A 26680-nucleotide genomic window follows, 5' to 3' on the forward strand; every position below is an offset into this window, starting at 1 on the left:
CATATATTATATCTTTAGATGCTTACATGAATAAACTAGATAAAGAGAAAATCAATTCCCTGAATATGCAACAAAAAATTTGAGAAAGAACAAATTAAAACTGCCCTAATTAAATACCAAATTAGAAATCCTAAAAATTAAAGAAAACATTAATAAAATTGAAATCAAGAAAAATATTGAACTAATAAATAAAACCCAAGCATTGGTTTATGAAAAAGCTAATAAAATTGATAAACTACTGGTCAATTTGATTAAAAAAAAAGAAAGAAGAAAACCAAATGGCTAGTCCCATAAATGAAAAAGGTGAACTCACCACAAATGAGGAAGAAATTAAAGTTATAATTTGGAATTATTTTGCCCAACTCTATGTCAATAAATTTGATAATCTAAGTTAAATGGATGAATATTTACAAAAATGTAAGTTGCCCAAATTAAATGAAGAGGAAATTAAATACCTAAAATCCCTATCTCAGAAAATGAAATTCAACAAGCCATTATTGAACTCCTAAAGAAAAAATCCCCAGGGCTTGATGGATTCACAAGTGAATTTTATCAACCAATTAAGGAATAATTGGTTGCAATTTTATATAAACTTTTTGGAAAAGTAGGTGAAGAGGGTACTCTGCCTAATTCTTTCTATGACACCAATATGGTAATGGTACCTAAACCAGGAAGAATTACAACAGAGAAAGAAAATTATAGACCTGTCTCCCTGATGAATATAGATTCAAAAACCTTAAATAAAATCTTAGCAAAATGACTACAAAAAGTTTTTGCTAGAATAATATATTATGATCAAATAGGATTTCTCCTAGGAATGCAGGGTTGGTTGCATATTAGGGAAACCATTAGTATAATCAATTATATCAATAGCAAACATATCAGAAATCAATAGATGCTGAAAAATATTTTGAAAAAATGCAGCAATCATTCTTACTAAAACACCACAGAGTGTAGGAATAAATGAATTGTTCTTTAGAATAATAAGAAGTATCTGTCTGAAACCATGAACAAGGATTATATGCATTGGGGATAGGCTAGAAGCATTTGCAGTAAGTTCAGGGGTGAAACAAGGATGCCCATTATCACTACTACTATTTAATATTGTATTTGAAATGTTAGCTTCAGCAGTGAGAGAACAAAAAGAAACTGAAGGAATTAGAATTGGGAAGGAAGAGACAAAACTCTCATTCTGCAGATGGCATGATAGTGTACAGAGAGAACCAAAAAAATCATCTAAAATAAACTAGAAATAATTAGCATCTTTAGCAAAGTCACTAGATGTTAAAAAACCCTCATAAATCTTCAACATTTCTATATATGACTAGCAAGATCTAGCAGAAAGAGGTAGAAAATAAATCCCATTCAGACAATGTCAGACAATATAAAATACCTGCCAAGGCAGACTCAGAATCTTTTTGAAAACAATTACAAAAAACTTCTGGCACAAATAATTTCAGATTTAAATAACTGGGTAAATATCAACTGCTCATGGATAGATTGAAATAATATAATAAAAAATAAGAATTCTACCAAAACTAAATTACTTGTTTAGTGCTCTACCAATCAAAATTTCAGTAAATTACTTTAACAAGTTAGAAAAAATTGTAAATTCAAATGAATTAATTGTCAAGAATTTCCAGCCCATCATTAAAAATAAACTAGATAATTTTGACTACATTAATAAAAAAGCTTTTGTACAGATAAAACCACTGTAACAAACAAAATAAATATAATAAAATGGGAAAAAAATTTACTATTTTTATTTCTGATAAAAGACTCATTCTTATATTATACAGAGAACTGAGTCAAAATTTTCAAGACAAGCCATTCCCCAATTGACAAATGGTCAAATTACATGCAAAGGCAATTTACAGATGAAGAAATCACAGTGATTCAAATTCTTAAGAAAAATTTCTCTAAATCACTAATTATTAAAGAAATGCAAATTAAAACATCTCTGTGATGCCACTTCACACCTCTCAAATTGGTCAATAAGACCAGAAAGGACAATGATCAATGTTGGAAGGGTTGTGGGAAATTTGGGACACTGATACATTGTTGGTTACCTGTGAAGTCATCCAGCCTTTCTGGAGAGCAATCCAAATTGGCCTAAAGTGATCCAATTAGGCCTAGAGGATAGCAAAAATGTGCATATCCTTTGATCCAGCAATACCTATCACTACTGGGTCTATACCCTGAAGAGGTTATGAAAAAGTGTAAAAATATCATTTGTACAAAAATATTCATAGAAGTCCTGTTTGTGGTGGCAAATAATTGGGAAGTAAGTGAATGTTCTTCAGTTGATCAATGGCTTAAAAATCTGTGGAATATGTATGTGATGGAAGACTATTGTGCTGTTAGAAACTGGGAGGGATGGGAATTCAGGGAAGCTTGGAAGGATTTTCATGAACTGATGCTGAGCAAGATGAGCAGAACCAGAACAACACTGCATACCCTGTCAGCAACATGGGGTTGATGGTCATCCTTAATGGACTTCCTCTTTCTATCAGTGCAACAATCAGGCAGAATTTGGGGGAATTATGCAATGGAAAATGCCATCTGTATCCAGAGAAAGTATTGTGGTGTTTGAACAAAGACCAAAGACTATTACCTTTAATTTATATTTTTTTCTTTAGAAAGATTTTATTAGGGGCGGCTAGGTGGTGCAGTGGATAAAGCACCGGCCCTGGAGTCAGGAGTACCTGGGTTCAAATCCGGTCTCACACACTTAATAATTACCTAGCTGTGTGGCCTTGGGCAAGCCACTTAACCCCATTGCCTTGAAAAAAAAAAAACCTAAAAAAAAAGATTTTATTAACTTTGAGTTTTAGAATTATTCCAACATTCTTGCTTCCCTCCCCCCACCCCCCTGAGAAGGTATTCTGTTAGTCTTTAAAATGTTTCCATGGTATGCACTGATCTCAGTTGAATGTGATGAGAGAGAAATCATATCCTTAAGGAAAAAAAATAAAGTATAAGAGATTGCAAAATTTCATAATAAGATAGTTTTTTTTTTTAAATTGAAGGTAATAATCTTTGATCTTTGTTCATACTCCACAATTCTTTCTCTGGATATAGATGGTATTCTCCATTAAAGAAAGCCCAAAATTGTCCCTGGCTGCTGCACTGAAGGAATGAGCAAGGCCATTAAGGTTGATCAAACAATATTGTTTTTTACGTGTAAATCCTGTATCCATTTTGATCTTGGTATTGGTGTGAGGTGTTGGTCCAATCCAATTTTCTGCCCTAATAACTTCCAATTTTCCCAACAGATTTTATAGAAGATAAGAGTTTTTATCCCCAAAGCTGGACTATTTGGATTTATCAAACAGCAGAATACTATAATCATTTGCAATTTCTATTTTGAGCTCTTTCTGCTGGATCTTGATAATCATATTTAGGAATGTCATGGATTTGTGAGGGATTCTTTTATGTTTTGCAACTTTGCTAAAAATTTCTAATTATTCCTAGTAGTTTTTTAGATGATTTTTTGGGAGTCTCTTGTATACCATCATGTCATCTCCAAAGAGTGAGAGGTTTGTCTCTTCCATTCTAATTGTTTCAATTTCCTTTACTTCTCTTTTTGCTGAAGTTAACATTTGTAATACAATATTGAATAGTAGTGGTGATAATGGGCATTCTTGCTTCATGCCTGGTCTTATTGGAAATGCCTCTAGCCTATCCCCATTGCATATAATGCTTGTTGATGATTTCAGATAGATACTGCTTATTATTCTAAGGAACAAACCATTTATTCCTACACTCTCTAGTGTTTTTAGTAGGAATGGATATTGTATTTTGTCAAAAGCTTTTCCAGCATATATTGATATGATCCTATGATTTCTAATAAGTATGTTATTGATTTAATCAATTATATTGACAGTTTTCCTAACAATGAGACTACCCTGCATCACTGGAATTAAAACTGCTTGGTTATAGTGTATTATCCTAGTGAAAACTTGCTGTAATCAATTTGCTAGGATTTTATTTTGGCATCTATATTTATTTTGGCATCTATATTCATTAGGGAGATTGGTCTATAATTTTCTTCCTCTCTTTTAACTCTTCCTGGTTTAGGTATCAGCACCATATTGGTGTCATAGAAAGATTTAGTGAGAGTTCTATCTTCATCTAATTTCAGAGAGTTTATATAGAACTGGAAACAATTGGTCCTTAAATGTTTCATAGAATTCACTTGTGTATTCATTTAGCCCTGGATATTTTTAATTAGGGAGTTCAATAATTGCGTGTTGAATTTCTTTTTCTGAGATATGGCTGTTTAGGTTTTTAATTTTCTCTTCACTGAACATGGTCAACTTATATTTTTGTAAATATTTGTCCATTTCACCTAGTTTCTCAAATTTATTGGCATAGAGTTGGACAAAATAATTTGGGTTTTTTATTTTAATTTCCTCCTCATTGGTGATGAGTTTAACTTTTTCATTTATCATAATAGTAATCTGGTTTTCTTCTTTCTTTTTTTTAATCAAATTGACCAGACGTTTATAAATTTTATTATTTTTTTCCATAAAAGCAAATCTTTGTATTATTAGTTCAATAGTAATTTTTGTTTTTGATTTCATTAATTTCTCCTTTAATATTTAGAATTTCTAATTTGGTATTTAACTGGGGTGTTTTTATTCTCTTTGGGTACTGTTCTATAGTTCTTTCTTTAATGGCTGTATTAGTTAACAACTATATCAGTAGAGCATTAATGTTCCAAAATTTCTACAACCTCTCCAACATTGATCATTTTCCCTTTTGTCATCTAAATCAAACTGTTAGGTTTAAGGTAGTGCCTCTAAGTTCCTTTAATTTGCATTTCTCTAAGCAATAATGATTTTGAGCATTTTTCATGTGGTTATTTATAATTTTAATTTGTTCAATTAAAATCTTCCTATTCATAATCTATGACCATTTTTCAATTGGGGAATGACTTGTAACCTTATAAATTTGATTCAATTTTCTATATTTTATAAATGAGTCTTTTATCAGAACACCTAGCTGTGAAAATTATTTCCCAGCTTTCTCTTTTCATTCTAATGTTGGCTATATTGGTTTTATTAGCATCAACCTTTTTAATTCAATGTAGACAAAATCATCCATTTTCCAATTTAAAATGTATGCTACTTTTGTTTGATCACAAATTTATTCCCTTTTTTATAGATCTGACAAGTACAATATTTCTTGATCTGTATTTTCATGGACTGTGAGTTAATTTATTTATTTTTTCATAGGTAAGCAACCAAATACATTAATCAATGTTCCAATTCTACCATACTTTCCCTGCACCATCCATGAAATTTAGTAACCTTCTTAAATTTAATTTTTTCTTGATGAAAAATATTTGTGAGACAATAGACAAATATGTACTTTTAAAAATAATGTCTTACAAGGAATTCAATCTATATTTAAACTAGTTTCATCATGTATTTGAATTGTATTTCAACTTAAACTATCTAAAAATTCTGTTGAGTAACTTTAATAGTAGCAAGCCATCCTGCAGAACCAGAACTTCCAACTTCATTAGTGTGAGCTGATCAGTCTGATTGAAGTCAGAAGAAATGGTCTCAGTTGGATAACATTGGGGACTTACGATTCCGTTTTTGCATTTTTGTCCTTTTTGACGCCTTTCCCTTTGGTTTTTATGTTCCAATTTCTCCATAGCCACATCAAAAATTAAGGGTGCATCTAGTCCAAACTTATAATTTTGAAAATGTAGTTTACAAACTTGTTTTTTAAGAACACTTTTTAAAATTAAAATTATTTTTAAAAATCCCAAAGAAAAAATCCCAAAGAATTCTTTTTCATGTGAGTTATATTAAAGGATGTTGCTACATTAGAAATTAAATTGGTTTACTATTATAGAGTAACTACTTTTGTCTTCAAATATAAATGAAAAAAATATTTGCTTTATTCCAGTGTCCCTGTACCAATCTTTTATTTTTAGGTTTTTGCAAGGCAAATGGGGCTAAGTGGCTTGCCCATGGCCACACAGCTAGGTAAGTATTAAGTGTCTGAAGTCGGATTTGAACTCAGGTACTCCTGACTCCAGGGCTTTTGCACTATCCACTGTCTCACCTAGCTGTCCCCCCCCCATACCAATATTTCAAAACCAACAACTTGAGTATTAGAATGAATATTAGAAATAATTTTACCTATAATATGCAAAAAATGTCTTAGTATCAAAAATAATTTCTTTGAAAAAAATAAATAATAGTAAATGTTTCCATCACATTTTAATTCTTCAAAATACTTTACAGATATTTCCTTTTATCTTCACAACTCTAGGAGGTAATTGCCATTATTATTCCTATCTTAAATATGAAGAAATTGAGACGTCAAAGATTAAATGATATGTTTGGGGAAATATAGTGATGAAACACTTGAGAGCACATTTGAGGCTTTAAGTCTAACATTTTCTACATTCTGCACATGGCTGCTATTATAATAATTCTAACACAATTTACAATTTTGAAATTAAATGAAATACTTATTAGTTATCTGACGTATAAAAGTTCAAGAAGCTTAGTTTCTATGTAATCACTTATTAATTAGGCTAGGAGACAATAAAAGAGGCAAGTGCCACTCTCAAATTCTAAGCACCTCTCATGGAATTTACTGGATGTTTATGTGCAGTGGTAGGCCCTGAGATTTTTTTTACACTGGTTCAGCAGATCTTATACCTAATTTTATGTTAAGTTCAGCAATCTAGTTTTTAAAATGGCAGGTAATCAGGGCTCTATCTCAGGAGTTGCCTAGGTAGTCACCCAATGTGGAAATCACAGATTTACGTTCCTTACTTTTTAATGCTCATCTGCACAGCAGTGATTTCTAAGTGCCTGCAGGAATGTTTATTCTATCATTAGGTGAAAAAATATGGACCAATGTTTGTAACATTTATTTATTCATTTCTTAAAACAAATTATACCTTTGATGGAATACTACATTTTAATTCCCACATTTTTGTGATCTCAATAAGCTATCATAAAAGGTAAATAGGAAAAGTATCAAACAACCAGGGGGTGACAAGTTGTCATTCATTTCCACTTGTGTTATGCCCTAAATTCCCCTGAAATATTAGCAATACACTGGTGTACCCTGATTGCTAAAATCAATAGGAAGTTGGCACATAATGAACCAATAGGAATATAGATTGCAAGAGTTATCTTATCACTCATTTAGGAAGATATGAAAGTAGAAGAAAAAAAGAGTTAGAATAGGTACATTGGGAGTTTTGGGTTTGCATATGTTCCAACATGGGCTGCTGTAGTCACTTGGCTGCTTTTACTCCATAAAGGATATATTTGCTTACTAGTATGTAAAATTACATTATCTAGTTTTTTGTACTTCTTTTATTGTTCTCAATTAAGTACTAAATACATGAAATATTAAACTACCTTTTGGTATATCTTTTTGTATACTTAAGATGGTCATTACAGCAGAGAACAAGTTGTTAATTTACATGAATTCCACCATTGTTTATGTGCCCTTGGAAGAATGGATATTCTTCAGGGTAGCAAATGACTCTGATTGCTTAACTAACAATGAGAAAATGAATATTATGTCTTTGATCATTCAAATCTATCTGACTAGAATATAATAGGTCTGATTTCACCCACTTCAGTTTGAATTCTTTATAAGGTTCTCTAGATGATGGGGTCTCCCACCACAATTTCAGGGGCATAAAACGGGAATGTGGGCAATCTCATCCAAAAGCAATTTCTTTCAGAGACCTAAAATCTACAGGTGCATGAGAAAACATAGATTAAAATTATTGAGCTAGTTTTAATATTCCATTTGTGCTTTTACTACTCTCAGGTAATTAAAAACATATATTCATATTTCATGAAGTATTTAAAGTCACAATTTATCTGATCCATTTAAAATATTTTATTATATGAAATAACAGTTCATGAATAATAAAATAGCATTTCTTTCCCCAAATGGATCTAAAGATAACAATATGCCTCGACTTCTATGCAATTTTATGTAATTGATAGTATTCAGAATTGCCTGTTATTTTTTATTGGGACATTTGTGTTTCTATTGTAATTACAGATAAAAGTTTTCATCCAACTCACAGAAGGGTAAAAGAAAGGAATCCTCAAGAAGAATGGAAATCTCACTTGTTTCATTGTGCAAAAGCAATGATCAAGAAGGGAAATGTAGAGGTTTTGAGATTATTCCAGATAAGTCTCAAAGCTTGTGTTTATACTTTAGAAAAGGAAATGTGGAAGAAGACCCAAGATGGTAGATTAAAGGCAGGGATGCACCTGAGCTCTCCCTTCTACCATTCCAAATACCTTTAAATAATGGTTCAAAACCAAATTCTATATTGCCAGAATCCACATAAAATCTGAGTAATCCTTGAAGATTTGTGGGAAAAATATGGTGTGCCAATGAGAGAGAGGAGGGTAGAGCAGTGCTAGGCCCCAGGGCAAACCAGCCCAAGTAAGTCAGGGTCAGATTGCATGGCGAATGGATCACTGGCAGTGGTGACAATGTCCTGACATGGCAATAGGCAAGAACAACTTGGAATGTCTCTAGGACAAGTCTGCTGTCCAGGATGCAATTGGAGCACAATCCAGTACAGGTCCCAACAACACAAACCTGAACGTATCAGACCAGGAGCAGTCCATGGGAAGGCAGCAGCTATGGGATCTCTCTGCCCTTGGATGGTAAGTGTGTGTCTTTGCTATAACTATTGCAGGATTTTGTTGCTTTGCTCATAATGAAATCTGGGTCACAGTCTTAGTACCAGCAAGAAGAGCAGAAGTACAGCATAGCTTACAGCTCTGGCAGAGCAGGGACCTTCTTCACAGTGCTACAGCAGAAAGGAATGTTTCTGGTCATCCATAGACCAGAGTCCAGACCTGGAAATTAGTCAAAACCTCTTCTTAGATCATAAGACCTTGGAAGAATTGAAACTTTGCAGGGCCCTAGAGAACAGGAAAAAATTCCCTAAAGCTTGGAAGAGTGTGCCTTCCAACCCTGGAAACAAAGTCTTACCTTATCAATAGGTAAAAGTCTAATCATAGCCTGGGGAAATGAGCAAATAACTAAAGATAAATTCTAACCATAAGCAGTTACTATGTTTATTATGAAGACCAATATACACATTTAGAAGATAACGAAAGTCAAAGATTCTATATCAAAAACCTCTATGAAAAATATGAATTATTCTTAGACCATGGAGGAACTTAAAAATGACTTTGAAAATCAAGTAAGTAAAGTAGAGGAAAAATTGGAAAGAGAAATGAGAATGATGCAAGAAACATGAAAACTGAGTCAGCAACTTGGTGAAGGAGATTACAAAAAATACTGAAGAAAATAATATCTTAGAATCAAAACTGGGTCAAAAGGAAAAAAGATTCAAAAAGTGAATGAGGAGAAGAATGCCTTAAAATAATAGAAGTGGTCAAATGGAAAAAGAAATAGAAGGGTTCACTGAGGAAAATAATTCCTTAATATAGAGAATAGAGAAAAAGGAAGCTGATCACTTTGTGAAAAATCAATAAACAATTAAACAAACCAAAAGAATGAAAAACCTGAATAAAATATGAAACCTCTCTATGTTAAAACAGATCCAGGAGAGAGAATTAAAAAAATAAACTATTTGACTACCTGAAAGTCATGAGCAACAAAAGAGTCTAGACATTATTTCTTCAAGAAATTATTTAAAAAATGCCCTGATAATCTTGAAGCAATGAGTAAAATAGAAATGAAAGAATTTACCAATCACTTCTGGAAAGAGATTCCAAATTAAAATCTGACAGGAATATTATAGCCAAATTTCAGAGTTCCCAGATCAAGGAGAAAATATTACAAAAAACCCAAAAAGAAACAAATCAAATAGAACAAGAACTAGAAGCTTTTAACTTAAGGAATCATAGAACTTAGAATATGATATTCTGAAAGGCAAGAGTGCTTGTTATACAACCAATAATCAACTACCAGCAAAACTGAACATATTCTAAAATACAAACTTGATGAAATTAGTGACTTTGAAATTTTCCGTGATGAAATGACAAGAGCTGAACAGAAAATTTTATGTTCAAATATGAGAATAAAAAAAAAGCAAGCAGAAAGGTAAATAGGAAAGCCCAATCATAAGACATTTAATGAGGTGAACTGAATATATTTTTACATAGGAAGATGATACTGATAATTCATGTTAACATACTCATTTATTAGAGCATGTGGAAGGAGAATACATAGACAAAGCACAAGTCAGAGTTGTATATGAAAGGATAATAAATTTAAAAAGTGGAGTTGATGCCTGAGAGGGAAATGTATTGGGAGAAAGGGAAAGGAGGAGTTAAAAACTGGGCAAGTAATTTCAGAGTCAAGAAAAAGCTTATACAATGGAGTGGAAGAAGAGGAAGGAAAGGGGAGATTGGATTGACTCAGTGAGAAAATAACATACCTAATCAATGGGGTATAAATATCTATCTTACCTCAAAAAAAATTAGGAGGGAAAGGGGATGTAAAAAGGGGGAGGAGATGGTGTTAGAAGAGAGGTAAGTGAAGGGGATAGTGAAAAGTAAAACATTTTTGAGGAGGGACAGTGTAAGGAGAGACATAATTGACTAAATGGAGGTGGGGGGAAAGGATAGAAGGAAATACATTTAGCAATATTTACTGTGGAAAAATAAAGAAAAAAGTTTCCCTGATAAAGAACTCATTTCCTAAATGTAGAAAATGGAGCCAAATTTATGAAAAAAATAAGAACAAAATGCCAACTGATAAATGATAAAAATAAATGAATGGGGGGGGTAGAGCCAAGATGGCGGCAGGAGAAGATTCTTTCTTAGGTGTTCTCTCCAAAATATTTCAAAAACCTTAAAATTATGACTCTTAGCTAAATTTTCGACAGAGAATCCACAGAAAGATGCAGTGAGGCAATTCTCCAACCCAAGGTAACCTGGAAAATAGTGGAAATACTCTGTCCCAGGGGTTGGAGAGGTGACCATGTCAGAGCAAAGGAGCTTTTGCCTCCAGGGAACAACACCAGGGCACCGGGGAGCTGTGACTGCACAGCAGAAGAAGTTTCCTGACATGTACCCCAGAGAGCACCAAAGACAAGTTGGGAGAACATCAGGGAGACCTCTCCCAGAGCAAGTGTGAAACCCAAGTCCTCTGTGCAACCACAGCACCCTGCAAAGCACAGGCCCTCAGCGTGGTCATGGCACTCAGTGCAACCACAGCAGCCCAGATCCAGGAAATGGAATAAAGCCTGTGGAGTCACACAGCAGGAGCCTCCAGGCAGCTGCATCCTGAAGGCACCTTGAAAGCTCAGTCCACTGAAGGTAAGAGAGTGAAGGGAGACTGCTGAAGTCTGTCCTCTGTCCCTGGAACAGACTCTGGGGTTCTGACCACATTCAGATCCTCTTCACAGTCTATGCCCCCCATAGAGCAGGGATCCCCCCCACCTCAGTCCAGTGGCAGAGGGGTGAACTTGTGGTCATTGAAAGACCAGGAGAGTAGTCAGAGTCTCACACACTGAGTCTCACACACACTTGTGGGGTGTGTCCAAATAATATTCAAAAGCTTAGGAAGTAGGGTGGCTAGGTGGCACAGTAGATAGAGCACTGGTGCTGGAGTCAGGAGAACCTGAGTTTAAATCTGGCCTCAGACACTTAATAATTACCTAGTTATGTGGACTTGGGCAAGCCACTTAACCCCACTGCCTTGCAAGAAAACTAAAAAAAAAAAATTTGGAAGCACCCCCAAAACAGGCACTGACTGGGGAAATTAGTGAACAGAAAGAAAAGGAACCTAATCATAGACAATTACTTTGGTCCCATGGAGAAACAAAATGCTCAATCTGAAGAAAAGAAAGTCCAAGTTTCTGCATCTAAAGACTCCAAGAAATATAAAAGCAGGGCTCAGGCTATGACAGAGCTCAAAAATGATTTTGAAAATCAAGTAAGGGAGATAGAAGAAAAATTGGGAAAAGAAATGATAGATATGCAGGAAAAGCATGAAAACAAAATCAGCAGCTTAGTCAAGGAGATCCAAAAAAAAAAACATGCTGAACAAAAATAACACTTAAAACAAGCATAAGTCAAATGGATAAAAAACTTCAAAAAGTTATTGAGGAGAAGAATGCTTTAAAAAGAAGAAATTGCCAGATGGAAAAAGAGATAAGAAATCTCTCTGAGGAAAACAAATCCTTCAGATGTAGAATGGAACTAAAGGAAGCTGGTGACTTTGTGAGAAATCAAGACACCAAAAGAATGAAAACTTAGAAGAAAATGTGAAATATCTCAGTGAAAAAAACTGACCTGGAAAATAGATTCAGGAAAGATAATTTTAAAAATTATTGGGATACCTGAATGTCATGATCAGGAAAAGAGCCTTGACCTCATTTTTAAATAATTCCTGCAGAAAAATTGCCCTGATATACTAGAAGCAGAGAGTAAAATAGATATTGAGAGACCACCCATCTCCCCCAGAAAGAGATACCCCCAAATAAACAACCCCCAGGAATATTATAGCCAAGTTCCAGAATTACCAAGTCAAAGAGAAAATATCACAAGCAGCCAGAAGGACACAATTCAAGTGTCATGGAGCTGTAGTCAGGATCATGCAGGACTTAGCAGCAAATACATTAAAGGCTCAGAATATAAAATTCCAGAAGGCAAAAGAGCTTGGAATGCAACCAAGAATCAACTACCCAGCAAAACTGAACATCCTCTTCCAGGGGGAAAAGATAGATTTTCAAAGAAAAAGGGCAATTTCAAATGTTCCTGTTGAAATGACCAGAGGTGAACAGAAAGTTTCACCTTCAAGTAAAGGACTCAGGTGAAGCATAGAGAGGGTGGAGGAGAAAGGTAAATTGTGAGGGACTTAATGAAGATCAAGGTCTATTGGATCTTGTGCTGTATCTAGCAATGGTGAGTGGAATCATATTTAAAGAAGTTTTTGTAGATTTTTTTGTGTGTCTCAACTAAACTGTGGAATCCCTGCCTGCACCATTAATCAGGTCAGGGTTTAGTAAGCAGACAATTTTTTAGGGCACCGTTTCTGGCCCCTTCTTCACATAAGAAAGTAAACAATGTAGTCCTTCAAAGGGTTGCTTAGTCATACAGGAGGCTGCTGAATCCTAATGCTGCTTTCAGTGCAGAAAAAGAAAAAAAACAACCCGTGGCTCTGGGCTGCCTGTGTGCAGGGTTGTGACTACATTCCCAGTGTAAGCACACCAACTGCTTCATCACTTGTCTGTCACAACAGGACTTGGAGGAATGGTTATTAATTATTTCTTTAGTTGCAGCATAAATTGGATTTAAGTTAGGTAGAGTTGCATGAAATCAATCATCTCACTCTCTCTTCCAAAGTCATTATAATTCTCAAGGACAGCCTAGATAAAGAGCCAAGATGGCAGTACAAATTTAACATGCTTCAAGAACTTTTCCCTATCAAAGGTAAATGAAGCCTCTAATTTGACATTCAAATAACATATTCCATAAAGGAAAGAGAGAAGACTGAAAGAAGTTTTCAACTGTAGACATTCACATTCAGTGAAGGTCTGTCATTTTGGGGGGAAGGGGAAGTAATTTCCAGGAGACAGGAGAGCAAGAAATCTAGCAGCAGGTTCTTAGACACAGAGTAATCCAGGTCCTGACAGCTTAATAATATCAGTAGTTCCAGCAGCTAAATAGAAAGCCAGCCACGAGGAATCCAACATGAAACAAAGTCTGAAGTCTGAGAACACCAGGATAAAAGACAGGACTGGGTCAGGAACTGCCACATCAGAACTTGGACATAGAGGACAAATCTCTGAAAAGGGAAGGCCTGGACTGCATAGGCAACATCTCAGTCAACAACAAGACAAGGAACAGACCCTGGCCCCATCAAAAAAAAAAAAAAAACACAAAAATCTTGGTGCTCCCTAATCCCCAGGAGCAGAGTTAAAAACAACAAAGAAGAGCGAAAAAGCTAAAAGAGAGAGCTCACTATAGGAAAATACTTTACAAATAATGAAGATAACAATTCCATGTCTGAATGAAAAAAATCAGTAAAAATAATTTTCAGGGGAATGTCAAAATACTTTTTAAATTGGGCTCAAATACAAAAGCTCATCCAAGAGCTTAAAAAGAATTTTAAAACCCAAGAAAGGATGAAGAAAAAAATGAAAAAAAGAAATGAAAGTCATGCAGGAAAATTATGAAAATTTGACCAAAGAAATCAATTCAGTTAAAAGTAAAAATAGCAAAGTAGAAAAGGAAACACAGAAGTTAATTGAAGAAAACAAAACACTGAATATTAGAATTGCACACATAGAAATCAAAGAATCTACAAGACTATAATATTCCATCAAACAGAATGAAAAGACTGAAAAACTGAAGAAAATATAAAGGACCTTTTAGGGGAAAATGAATGACATGGAAAATAGATCCAGGAGAGAATATCTAGGAATCGTTTAATTACCAGAAAGCCTGGATCAAGAAAAGAACCTGGAAAACATCATGCAGGAAATTAAAAGAAAAAATGCCCAATTCTACAAGAAGAAAATAACAATATAACCACTGTAGGAATCCACAGAACCCCTCCCAAAAGAGACCCCCAAGATAAAAAATCCAAACTATAGCCAAATTATAGCACTCTCAATAAAGGAGAGAATATTGCAAGAAGTAAAAAGAAAACAATTCAAAAACAAAGAAATACAATCAGCCTCGACAATGAAGGATCAGAAGAAAGGAGGTGCATATTTGAGATAATAAAGGACTTGGGATTATAACCCATAATGTACCACCCTGCAGAATTCAGCTTATACTGTCAGGGAAAAAAGATGGATGTTCAAGAAAACAGATTACTTTCTGAATTTCACCAGAACTGAACAGAGAATTCAATCACTAAATACATGACTCAAGAGTTATAAAAAAAAGTAAATGAAAAGGAAAAGATAAAAGAAAACAAAATAAAACAATTTTATGGTCATGATCATCAAATTGTATACAATCCTAAAAGGGAAGACATAAACTTCTAATCCTTTAGAACTTTACTTTTCTTATGATAACTAAAGGGTAGAATATGATTAAAGAGAATCAACCTAGAGGATATGGGTATAATTGGGTGTAGTCAATTTATTGAAAAGTTCCAAGATGACATCATTTTGCTTGGGACAAAATGCCCTGAAGAGAAGCAGGGATGTTACCTTTATTATCTGTTAACCCACTTTAATTCTACTATACTTAGCACTTTGTCTAATGAGGACATCAGAAACTAGAAGGTCTTGAGTCAGTGTCACCTGTGACTTAGAGTTATTTATAAAGTTGTAAGTTGAGACCCTCAGGGTCTTAGGGTACTTTAAGATTCTTACAGTTAATTAGATCAGGGTTTCACTTAATCTATGCTTCACTTAATAAGGGGATAAGTACTCTGGGTGGGGGAGGGGGGTAATATTTGAGATAAAATGGGCTTGGGGGAGACTCACAAATAGATCAAGAAATCCATGGCTTTGGATGATAATTTGGCATATGAGGAGGATTGTTTTTACTTGAAAGATACTTGAAAAGCGGCTAAGGTAAAAAAGATCATAATTATAATTTGATGCAATTTGAGTCAATATTCCTTATCCAGCAATCAAGCAAGCAATCTGTGATGATACCTTGATAATAATAGGAGCTTATCAAGCAATCAAATAATAAAGCTCTGATTAATGATACCTGATTAAGAGTACTAGAGCAATAAATAACACTGAGGGAAGAGGCATAAAAAGTTATAATTTTGGAGTGAATGAAGGGAGAAGGTGAATGCTGAGCAAATTCTATTCAATAGATTTAGCTCAGAGAGGGAATGAGATATATTCCAACATGGGTTTGAAAATCTAACCTAATCTACAGGGAAGGGGTGGACTGGGAACTGATAAAAGAGAAGGCAAAGGTATTAATGAAAATAAACTGAAAGTTAAAGTTTTAAAAGAAAAGTCAAAGGGGAAAGGTAGTAAAATTTTGGTGAGGAGGAATAAGAGAAAAAGAGAGAGTAAAATATGGATGAAGGAAGACAGCATAGAGGGAAATACAGAATTAGCAATCTTAACTGTAAATTTGAATGGGATGAACTGTCTCATAAAAGGGAAATAGACAGCTGAATGGATTAAAAAACAGAGTTCTACCCTATGTTGTTTGTAATAAACACATTGTAAACAAGGAGATACACATGGGGTAAAGGGAACAGGTTGGAGCAAATACACATTATGCCTCAGCTTAAATTAAAAAAAAAAAATCAGGGCTAGTAGTAGCCCTAAGCTCAGATACAGAAAAAGTAAAAATAAACCTCATTAATAGGGATAAAGAACAGAACTACATCTTCTAGACCATAGGGGTAAATGATTTGCCCAAGATCACACAGCTAGGTAATTAATAAGTGCCTGAGGTCAGATTTGATCTCAGGTCCTCCTGTCTTCAGGGCCAGTACTCTATTCAATGCACCACTTAGCTGACCCACAAGGCTCCATTTGTATTGAAGCTATATCATTACTAAACAGATATTCACCTAGTGGTATAACATCCAAATTCTGAGAGTAAAAGTTGAATGAATTAAAAGTAGACATAGGCAGCAAATCTTTAATAATGGGGGGACTCAATCTCCCTCTCTCAGCACTAGACATATTTACACAGAAATTGAACAAGAAGGAAGTTAAGGTGAATGAAATCTTATAAAATTTAGATATGATTTACCTCTGGAAAAAATTAAGTGGTGATAGAAAAGAATATACCTTTTTCTTGACAGTACATGGCACCTACACCAAAACTGACTATGTACTAGGGCACAAAACACCTTGTAATTAAATGGAGAAAGGCACAAATAATAAACATGTTTTTCAGACCATGAAATAATAAAAATTATTTGTCATAAAGGGTCATAGAAAGATAAACCAAGAACTAACTAGAAATTAAATAACATTAAATAATGGGTGAATAAAACAGCAAATAATAGAAATAATCAATAATTATTTCCAAGAAAATCATAATAATGAGACATCATAGCAAAATGTTAGGGATGCAGTACAGGAAGTTTTGGGGGGAACTCTATATATCTAAATATATAGCATATATATATATATATAGGCATATGAATAAAATAGAGAAATAGGAGATCAATGAATTGGGTATGCAACTAAAAAATCTAAAAACAAGCACAAATCAAACATCGCCAATTAAACACCCAATTAGAAATTCTGAAAATGAAAGGAGAGATTAATAAAATTGAAAGCAAGAATCCATGGATCTCAGAAACATAACTAAGAGTTTGTTTTATGAAAAAATCAAAAAATAGACAAACTTTTGATTTATCTGATTACAAAAAGAAGATAACCAAATCACCATGTCAAAAATGAAAATAACCACCAAAGAGGAGGAAATTAAAGGGACAATTCAGAGCTACTTTGGATAATCTGAGTGAAATGAATGCATATTTCAAAAATACAACCTGCCCAGATTAACAGAAGAGGAAAGAATTTACTTAAATAACCCCCTTTCAGAAAAATAAATTGAAGAAACCATCAATAAGCTCCCCAAGACAAAGTCTCCAGTTATAGAATGAATTACAAATGAATTCTACCAAAAATTTAAGGGACAATTGATTCCTATTCTACATAAACTATTTAAAAATAGGAAAGGAAGGAATTCTGCCAAACTCCTTTTATGAAATCAACATGGTGATGATACCTAAAAAAGGAAGAATCAAGACAAAGAAAATTGTAGACCAATCTCCCTAATGAATATTGATGTAAAAACCTTAAATAACCTTAAACCTTAAATAAAATTTTAGCAATGAGACTACAGCAACTTATTACTAGGATAATACACTATGATCAGGTAGGATTTATACGAGTTAGGCAGGGATGGGTCAACATTAGGAAAACACTCAAAATAATGTTTATCTCATATTATCTAAATAGAGCTAAAAAAAAACCCCTTAGATGAAATACAGTATCAATTCCTTTTAAAAACACTAAGAAGTTTAGGAATAAATGGAATTTTCCTTCAAATAATAAATTTTATCTATCTAAATCCTTCAACAACTATTATTCATAATAGGAATAAACCCTGAGCTTTTCCAATAAAATAAGAGGTGAAACAAGAATGAATGCCCATTATCATCATTACTATTCAATATAGTTAGCAGTAGCAATAAGAGATGAAAAAGAAATTGAAGGACTCAGAATTGGCAAGGAGGAATCAAAACTTTCATTCTTTCCCGATGATATGATGATATGAACCTGAGAAAAATCATTTCAAAAATTCCTTGAAACAATGAATAAGTTCAGCAAAGTAGCAAGATATAAAATAAACCCATATAAATCATCAGGATTTCTATATATAAACAACAAGAACCAAGAGCATGAGATAGAAAGAGAAATTCCATTTCAAATAACTATAGACACCTTTAAATACTTGAGAATCTACTTCCCAAGACAAATCTAGAAACTGTATGTACACAATTATAAGGTATTTCTCCCCCAAATAAAGTAAATTCTAAATTATTGGAAAAAAATGAAATGCTTATGGGTAGGTTGAGCTAATATAATAAAAATGACGATCTACTCAATTGATGTTGCTTATCCAGTGCCATAGCAATCAAACTACCAATAACTACTTTAGTGAACTAGGAAAAATAGTGACAAAATCAGCTGGTGCAATAAAAGGGCAAGAATATCCAGGAAACTGATGAAAAAAATGTAAATGAAGGTGATGTTGGCTTAACTACATCTATAACTATACCAAGCAGCAGTCATCAAAACTGCCTGATATTGGTTAAGAAATAGAATAATAGATCAGTGGATTAGTATCGGTTGTAGAAAAGTCACAGTAAATGAATATAGCAATCTACTATTTGACAAATCCAAAGACATCAGCTTTTTTGCATAAGAATTCAGTATTTGACAAAAAATTGTTGTGAAAATTGTAAAATAGTATGGCAAAAACTAAACATAGGCCCACATCTCATAACCTATATCAAAATAAGATCAAAATGGGTACAGGATTTTGACATAAAAAGCAATACCATGCATAAATTATTAGACCAAGAAATTATCTATCAGAGTTATGGAAATGGGTTAAATTTATGACCAAACAATAATTAGAACACATTATAAACTGAAAAATGAGTGATTTTCACTATAATAAATTTAAAAGGTTTTGCATTAATAAAAAGTTGAGAAACACTCTTCAGAACTAGGAGTTCTGAAAAAGGTCTCATTTCTATAATATATAAAGAATTGCATCAGTTTTTTAAGGTCACAAGTCATTCCCCAAATGATAATTGGTCAAAGGATATGAACAGACCATTTTTTTTTTTGTTAAGCAATGTGATTAAGTGGCTTGCCCAAGGCCACACAGCTAGGTAATTATTAAATGTCTCAGGCCGGATTCGAGCTCAGGTACTCCTGACTCCAGGACTAGTGCTCTATCCACTGAGCCACCTAGCTGCCCCAAACAGACCATTTTCAAATGAAGAAATTAAAGCTAAACACAATTATATGAAAAAATTGTACAAATCATTATTGATTAGAGAAATGCAAATTAGAACTACAATGTGATATCACCTCATACCTATAAGATTAGACAAGATGAGAAAAGGAAAAATGATCAATGTTGGAGAGGTTGTGGGAGAATTGAGCCATTGTTACTTTGGTGGTAGAGTTTTGAACAGAGTCAAACTTTCTAGAGAGCAATATGGAATTATGCCCAAAGAGAAATAAAACTTTTTATCCTTCGACCCAGTAATTCCAATTCTCAATCTATATCCCAAAAATTTATAGAGAAAGGGAAAAGTCCTACATGTTCCAAAATATTCATAGCAGCTTTTTTGTAGTGGTAAAGAATTGGAAATTGAGGGGATCAACAACAACTGGGGAACTGCTAAACCAGTTATGGTACATGGAATACTATTATTCTATATGAACAATATAGAATATTGGAATACTATTGTAGTCCAATAGTCTAGAATATTGAATACTGTTGTTCTATCTGAAACCATAAATGATCAGGCTATAAAGAAACATAGAATGACTTATGGGATCTGAAGCTGAGGGAGGGGAGCAGAACCAGGAGAGCAATTTAGACATCAACAACAAATCTGTGAGATCAACAAACAATCTTGTTGGAAAAAACTCCTCTCAGCAGTCCAGAGAACTGACTACAATTAGACTGGCTATTGCACTGTATTAAACTGGCTATGGACTATATTATCTCCATCCAGAGGAAGAAAAACAAAACAAAACAAAATACACTCACAAAACACATCTTTCAGCATCTAATGAATGCTTTATAAAAATTAATTATCTCTCCCTTAATCCTAATTCCTCAAACTGAAAATTGCTAGTCTCCAAACATGTTTATCAAAATATGTCTGTACAATGCTAATCTGTCTGTTCCCCGTCGAAGGGAGGAGGCTGGGAAGGGAGGGTAGAAGAAAATCTTATAGCTTAAAAATATATATGTGCATGTGGATAAAAATAAATAAATTAATTAAAAAACATCATCATGCTCCAGCATAGCATGACAGAGAGAAGACATCTGGTGTTGGCTTTAGGTGCAGTAGATGAACTTGGTGTCTTTGATGTATAACCAATCTTAAGCACTCCACAGCACCTGCTTCAGTTGGTTCATGGCTATTGGAACAAATTGTTCTCCTCTACCCACTCCACTAATGGAAGACTTCATATGCTTAGTATAAACACTCCCCACTACTCACAAATCAGTCTGAGTCTCCCTCTATTATTCTCTATCTGGTGTAGCCCACCTGCCAAAACAGTTTACCAGGGTGTGATGCCGGTGCTTGCTACAGGTTTTTGGAGCCACAGGTAAAAACTTGGGACTCACAAGCATGTCTAGCATGGAAAACAGCCCTGAAGATGGCCTAGCAATCTTCACAGCAAAGGAACTAGTCTTACTTGAATACACCCTACACCCCATGTTCAATCCCTCTAAGTAAACTCACTCCCTCTGGGTCTATAGTACTCCAAAGGTAATCTTATGACCCTCCCCAAGCAAAGTATAAGGTTCACTCTCTACTATTGTCCCTTCAAGACCCCAGCTATGATATGAACAATTTTTAAATTAAACTATGGATTAAGACAAAATCACTTCCTAATCTCTTCATGTCCAACCCTTCTAAGCAAGTTCCTACCCTCTGTCCCTATGGTACTTTAAACCTCTAAGTATCTAGAAATTTAAAGTCACTTCTGATTTAATTTTGTATAGAGCCTCTAAGTACTCGAAAGTACTGGGGCACCCTGAAGGTCACTCTTAAGAAATTTTGCATTGATTATAGGGCGTGTAAGATACAGGTACATCATCCCCCAGCAAAAGGTGCCATCATCATCAGAGAATGTCCTGAGGTCTTTGAGCAAGACCAAATTAACATAGCACAAAGACATCATGAGATATATATGAGATATATAAGTTCAGAGTAAACAACGCTTTTGTTACCCTGGAATATTTGTGTATGACCTGGGGTAGAGTATTCTGACATTTTATTTGTCTGATCAACTGTCAGATGCACTGTAATTTTTCTCAAATATGGTGATGTCATTTTGTTCTTCTTCAATAATGGACAAGAACCAACCAACCATATCCATATGTTTTAAATGCAACTTCTTCAACATTTTTTCAATCCTTTAACTATCATATGAGAAATACAATTCTCAAGAGTTATGAGTGTTTTCTTCTACTACAGTGTTGTATATAATTTAATTTTCTTGATTAACAATTGTGTTTCCCACCCCCTTCTTTCCGTTTACCTTTTTATATATCTCTTGAGTCTTGTATTTGAAGATGGAATTCTATCTTCAGTTGTGCCCTTTTTTCAGGCAATTTTGAGAATCTTCTTTCATTGAACATTCATATTTTTCCCAGTAGAATATGTTGAGTTTTGCAGGAAAGTAAATTTTTGGTTTTAATCCAACAACCTTTGTTCATCAAAATATCAATTTCCAGGTCCTCTGATGCTTTCATGTTGAATCTGACAAATCCTGTGAAACTCTGAATGAGTTTCCCTTGTATCCAAATTGTGTCTTAATTGCTGCTTGCAGTATTTTCTCCTTTATTTGATAATTTTTGAATTGGCTTATGATAGTACTTGGAGTTTTAATGCTGTGGAATCATTCTAGTGGTGTTCTGCTTTATCTTTCAAGCTTTATTTTTAGTTTTTGATCTAGTATAGAGGGACAGTTTACTGTGATAATTTTCTGAAACATATTTTCCTGGTAATTTTTTGATTTCCATTTTCTGGTAGCCCAATAATTCATAAATTTTCTCTCTTTTGGATCTATTTTCCAGGTTTTCTGTTTTTATTTAAAATTATTTTACTCTTTATTCAAATTTTTTAACCTTTTGACTTCTTTGCAATCTTGGTGTCTCATAGATTCCTTAGTTTCACTATGTCCAATTCTAATTTTTAGGATTTTGTTTCTTAAATTAACTTTTATGTTTCCTTTTCCAGTTGGGTAATTCTATTTCTTGCTTAACTGCATTCCCTTTCTATTTATTTCATTTGAGTTTTGGATGAGTTTAATTACTTTTCCAATTTATTAACATTTTTTTGAAGAGCTTCATTCTTTTTTTTTAGTTGAATAGTTTTACATTTTAATGAGATGGTTTCTTTGTTCATTTTTTCCTTATTTTTTTGTGCATGGTTCTTTGTTTATTTTTTCCATTTTTCTCCTTCCTATTTTATTTGATTTTTAAAGTATTTTTAAGCTTAGCTAATGAAGTTTTGGATTTGTGATCAGTACATAGACTTCTTTGAGACTTTTCATGCAGGTAATTTGTCACTACTTCCTTCTTAAGTGTCATTTTCAATATTTCTATCAGTATAATAACCATATGTTAGTGTTGCTTTATTATTTTTTTTTGCACATTTTGATTATTTTTGCTCTATTCCTGGGGAATAGGGAGTATAGATCCAAGTTATGTGGGCAGGGTCTAGGGTTTGATCCCTGACTGTTGGTCAAGATGCCGCCTATGCAACCCAGGCATTGCCTAAACAGAGGTTTATTTCCTCCTTTATGTTTATGCTCCGCCTATTTCTGACTTTTGCCCCAGTTTTCCCAAGGTTCAGACATTTTCTGTCATGTGACCTTCCCTGCTGGTTTCCTATCTAACTGCTATTACCTGTGCTGCTGTCTGGGAGCTGGACAGCACCTTGGTTAAAAATTTTCTGCTTGATTTTCTGTTCTTCCACCTAGCTGGTCTTTACTTCCCCTTTACCCTGAAGAGACAAAACTCTCCTGAAAATCCTCAATAATGTCTACAATTGAAAACTTGCTTTGGTTTTTTTTGGGGGGTTGTGATCTGTAACTTTAAGGATTGTGTAGATGTTTGACTTAGCATTGTATGAGGAAAAACTCTGAAAGCAGAATAGTTTCCATCATGGTTCCTATTTGGAAGTTGAATCTTATTTTTGAAAGTCAAATTTTTGATTCAGCTTTGATCTTTTTACTATGAATATTTCAAAGTCCTCTATTTCATTGAATGCCCATTTTTTCCTCTGAAAAATTATAATCAAAGTTACTGGGAAAGGAGTTCTTGGTTGTAATTCCAGATCTTTCATTCTCCAGAATATCGTATTGCAAGAAATATTAGACATACTACCAAACTGAAGGTCTACAGAGCCATTTTGCTGACCATATTGATGTATGCTTGTGAAACCTGGACAGTCTACAAATGCCATACTCAGGAAACTGAATTACTTCCATTTAAATTGTCTTAGGATGATTCTGAAGATCACCTGGCAAGAAAAAATCTAGACAATGAAATCCTTTCTTGAGCTGAAATACCAAACATGGAAAAATAACAACAGAGAGCACACCTATGATGGGCTGACCACATTGTTAGAATGCCAAACATATACTTGTCATAAAAGACTATTTTATGGAGAACTTACAAAGGCCAAGCACTGACAAGGGAGTCAAAAGAAACAATACTGGGACACACTAAAGGTCTCTCTTATGAACCTTAGAATTGTTTATGCATTATGGAAGATACTGACACAGAACTGCCTAGCTTGGTGTACCTTTATTAGAGATACTTCTGCACTCTCAGAGAAAGGGAGAATTGAAGCAGTTCAAAGGAAATGTGAGATTTATAAGGATAAACACCCCAAATGCTGTCATGGATTATTTATTCCTAACCTATGGTAGAATATTTCAAATTCATATTGTTCTTAGCAGAACAGTAAGATACACTGTAATTTGTCTCAAATGTAACAATGTCATTTTTAGTTTCCCATAATGTACAAAAATCAGCACCTGCCAACTGAAGTCCAAGACCTCTGATTCATTAATATTCAAGTAATGTAATTTAATGTTATCTTGACTATGGGTGATTGAAGTATTTTTTCTTGACTTGGGAGCTCTGAAATTTTGATATTCCTGTGGATTTTCATTTTTGGATCACTTTGAGGTGATTTATGGATACTTTCAATTTATCTTTCCCATATTGAATCTAGAATATCATTGCAGTTTTCTTTGATTATTTCTTTTTTTATTTGGAAAGATTTTATTTATATTGAGTTTTAAAATTTTTTCCCCCAATCTTGTCAAAGAAGGCAGTTTTCTAGTTGCTACATCATTCCCATAGTATGCATTGATCTAAATGGAATGTGATGAGAGAGAAATCATATCCTTAAGTAATAAACATACAGTATGAGACATAGCAGAATTACATGATAAGACAACATTATTTTTAAAAATTGAAAGTAATAGTCTTTGGTCTTTATCCAAATTCCACAATTCTTTCTCAGGATACAGATGGCATTCTCCATTGCAGATATCCCAAAATTGAGCCTGATTGTTGCCCTGTTGGTATGAGCAAGTCCATTAAGTTTGATCATCACTCCCATGTTGCTGTTAGGGCATACAATGTTCTTCTAGTTCTGCTCATCTTGCTCAGACCAGTTCATGCAAATCCTTCTAGGATTCCCTGAATTGCCATCCCTCTTGGTTTCTAATAGAACAATAGTGTTCCATGACATACATATACCACATTTTGTTAAGCTATTTACCAATTGATGGAAATTCTCTCAGTTTCCAATTCTTTGCCAACACAAACAGAGTTGCTATGAACATTTCAGTACAGGTGATAATGTTATTCTTTTTCATAGTCTCTTCAAGGTATAGAAACAATAGTGGTATTGCTGAATCAAAAAGTATGCACATTTTTTTTGCCTTTTGGTTACAATTCCAAATTACTCTGAGAAAGTTTGGATGAGTTCACAGCTCTGGCACATATGTATTAGTGTCCCAGATTTCACACATCCTTTCTGGCCATATTGGACAGACAGAGAGGTGTGGAGTGGTACCTCAGAGATGTTTTAATTTAAATTTCTCTAATAATTTTTGATTTAGAGCAATATTTCATATGGTTATACATTGTTTTGATTTCCTCATCTGTAAGTTGCCTTTGCAAATCCTATGACCATTTGTCAATTGGGAACAGCTTGTCTTTTTTTTTTTAATTTGAGTCAGTTCTCGGTATATTTTAGAGATGAATCCTCTGTCAGAAATACTAGTTATAAAAATAGTTTCCCAATTTACTACATTTCTTTCGATCTTGATTGCAGTGCTTTTGTCTGGCAAAAGATTTTTAATTTAATGTAATCAAAATTATCTAGTTTATTTTTAATGGTGTTCTCCATCTCTTTGGTCATAAACTGCTTTCCTTTCCATAGATCTGACAAATAAACCATTCCTTGTTCTCCTAGTTTGCTTATATTGTTTTTTATATCTAAAATTTGCATCCATTTTGATCTTATCTTGGTATAGGGTGTGAGGTGTTGGTCTAATCCGAGTTTCTTCCATGATAACTTCCAGTTTTCCCAACAGTTTTTATTAAGGAGAGACGTTTTTATCCCACTACCTGGACTCTCTGAGTTTATCAAACAGCAAATTATGATAATCATTTATTGCTATTGCACCCAGTCTATTCCACTTATCCACCACTTTATTTCTTAGCCAATACTAGACAGTTTTGATGACTGATGCTTTATAATATAATATAATTTAAAAACTTTTAGGGCTAAACCACCTTCTATTGAACATTTTTTCCATTAAATACCTGGAGAGTCTTAACTTTTTATTTCTCCATATTAATTTATTTTCAGTTTTTTTCTATCTCATTAAAGTATTTTTTTTGGAATTTTGATTGGTAGGGCACTAGTCAGGTAGTTTAATTTTGGTAGAATTGTCAATTTTATTACATTAGCTCGACCAATCAATCCATGAGGAGTTGATATTTGCCCAATTGTTTAAATCTGACTTAATTTGTGTGAGAAATATTTCGTAATTGTTTTCAAAAAGTTTCTGATTCTGCCTTGACAGGGAGACTCCCAGGTATTTTATATTTTCTGAAGTTACTTTGAAAGGGATTTCACTTTCTCGCTCTTTCTACTGCATCTTGATAGACATATATAGAAATTTTGAGGATTTATGAGAGTTTATTTTATATCCTGTGGCATTGCTAAAGTTGCTAATTATTTCTAGTAGTTTCTAAGATGATTTATTTGGATTCTCTAGGTATACCATCATGTCATCTGTAAAGAGTGAGAGTTTTGTCTCTTCCTTCCCTATTCTAATACTTTCGATTTCTTTTTCTTCTCTTATTACTGAAGCTAACATTTCTAATATGATATTGAATTGTAGTGGTGATGTTGGGCATACTTG

Source organism: Macrotis lagotis, chromosome 1 (genome assembly GCF_037893015.1).
Source record: "Macrotis lagotis isolate mMagLag1 chromosome 1, bilby.v1.9.chrom.fasta, whole genome shotgun sequence".
In the NCBI taxonomy this organism is placed as follows: domain Eukaryota; kingdom Metazoa; phylum Chordata; class Mammalia; order Peramelemorphia; family Peramelidae; genus Macrotis; species Macrotis lagotis.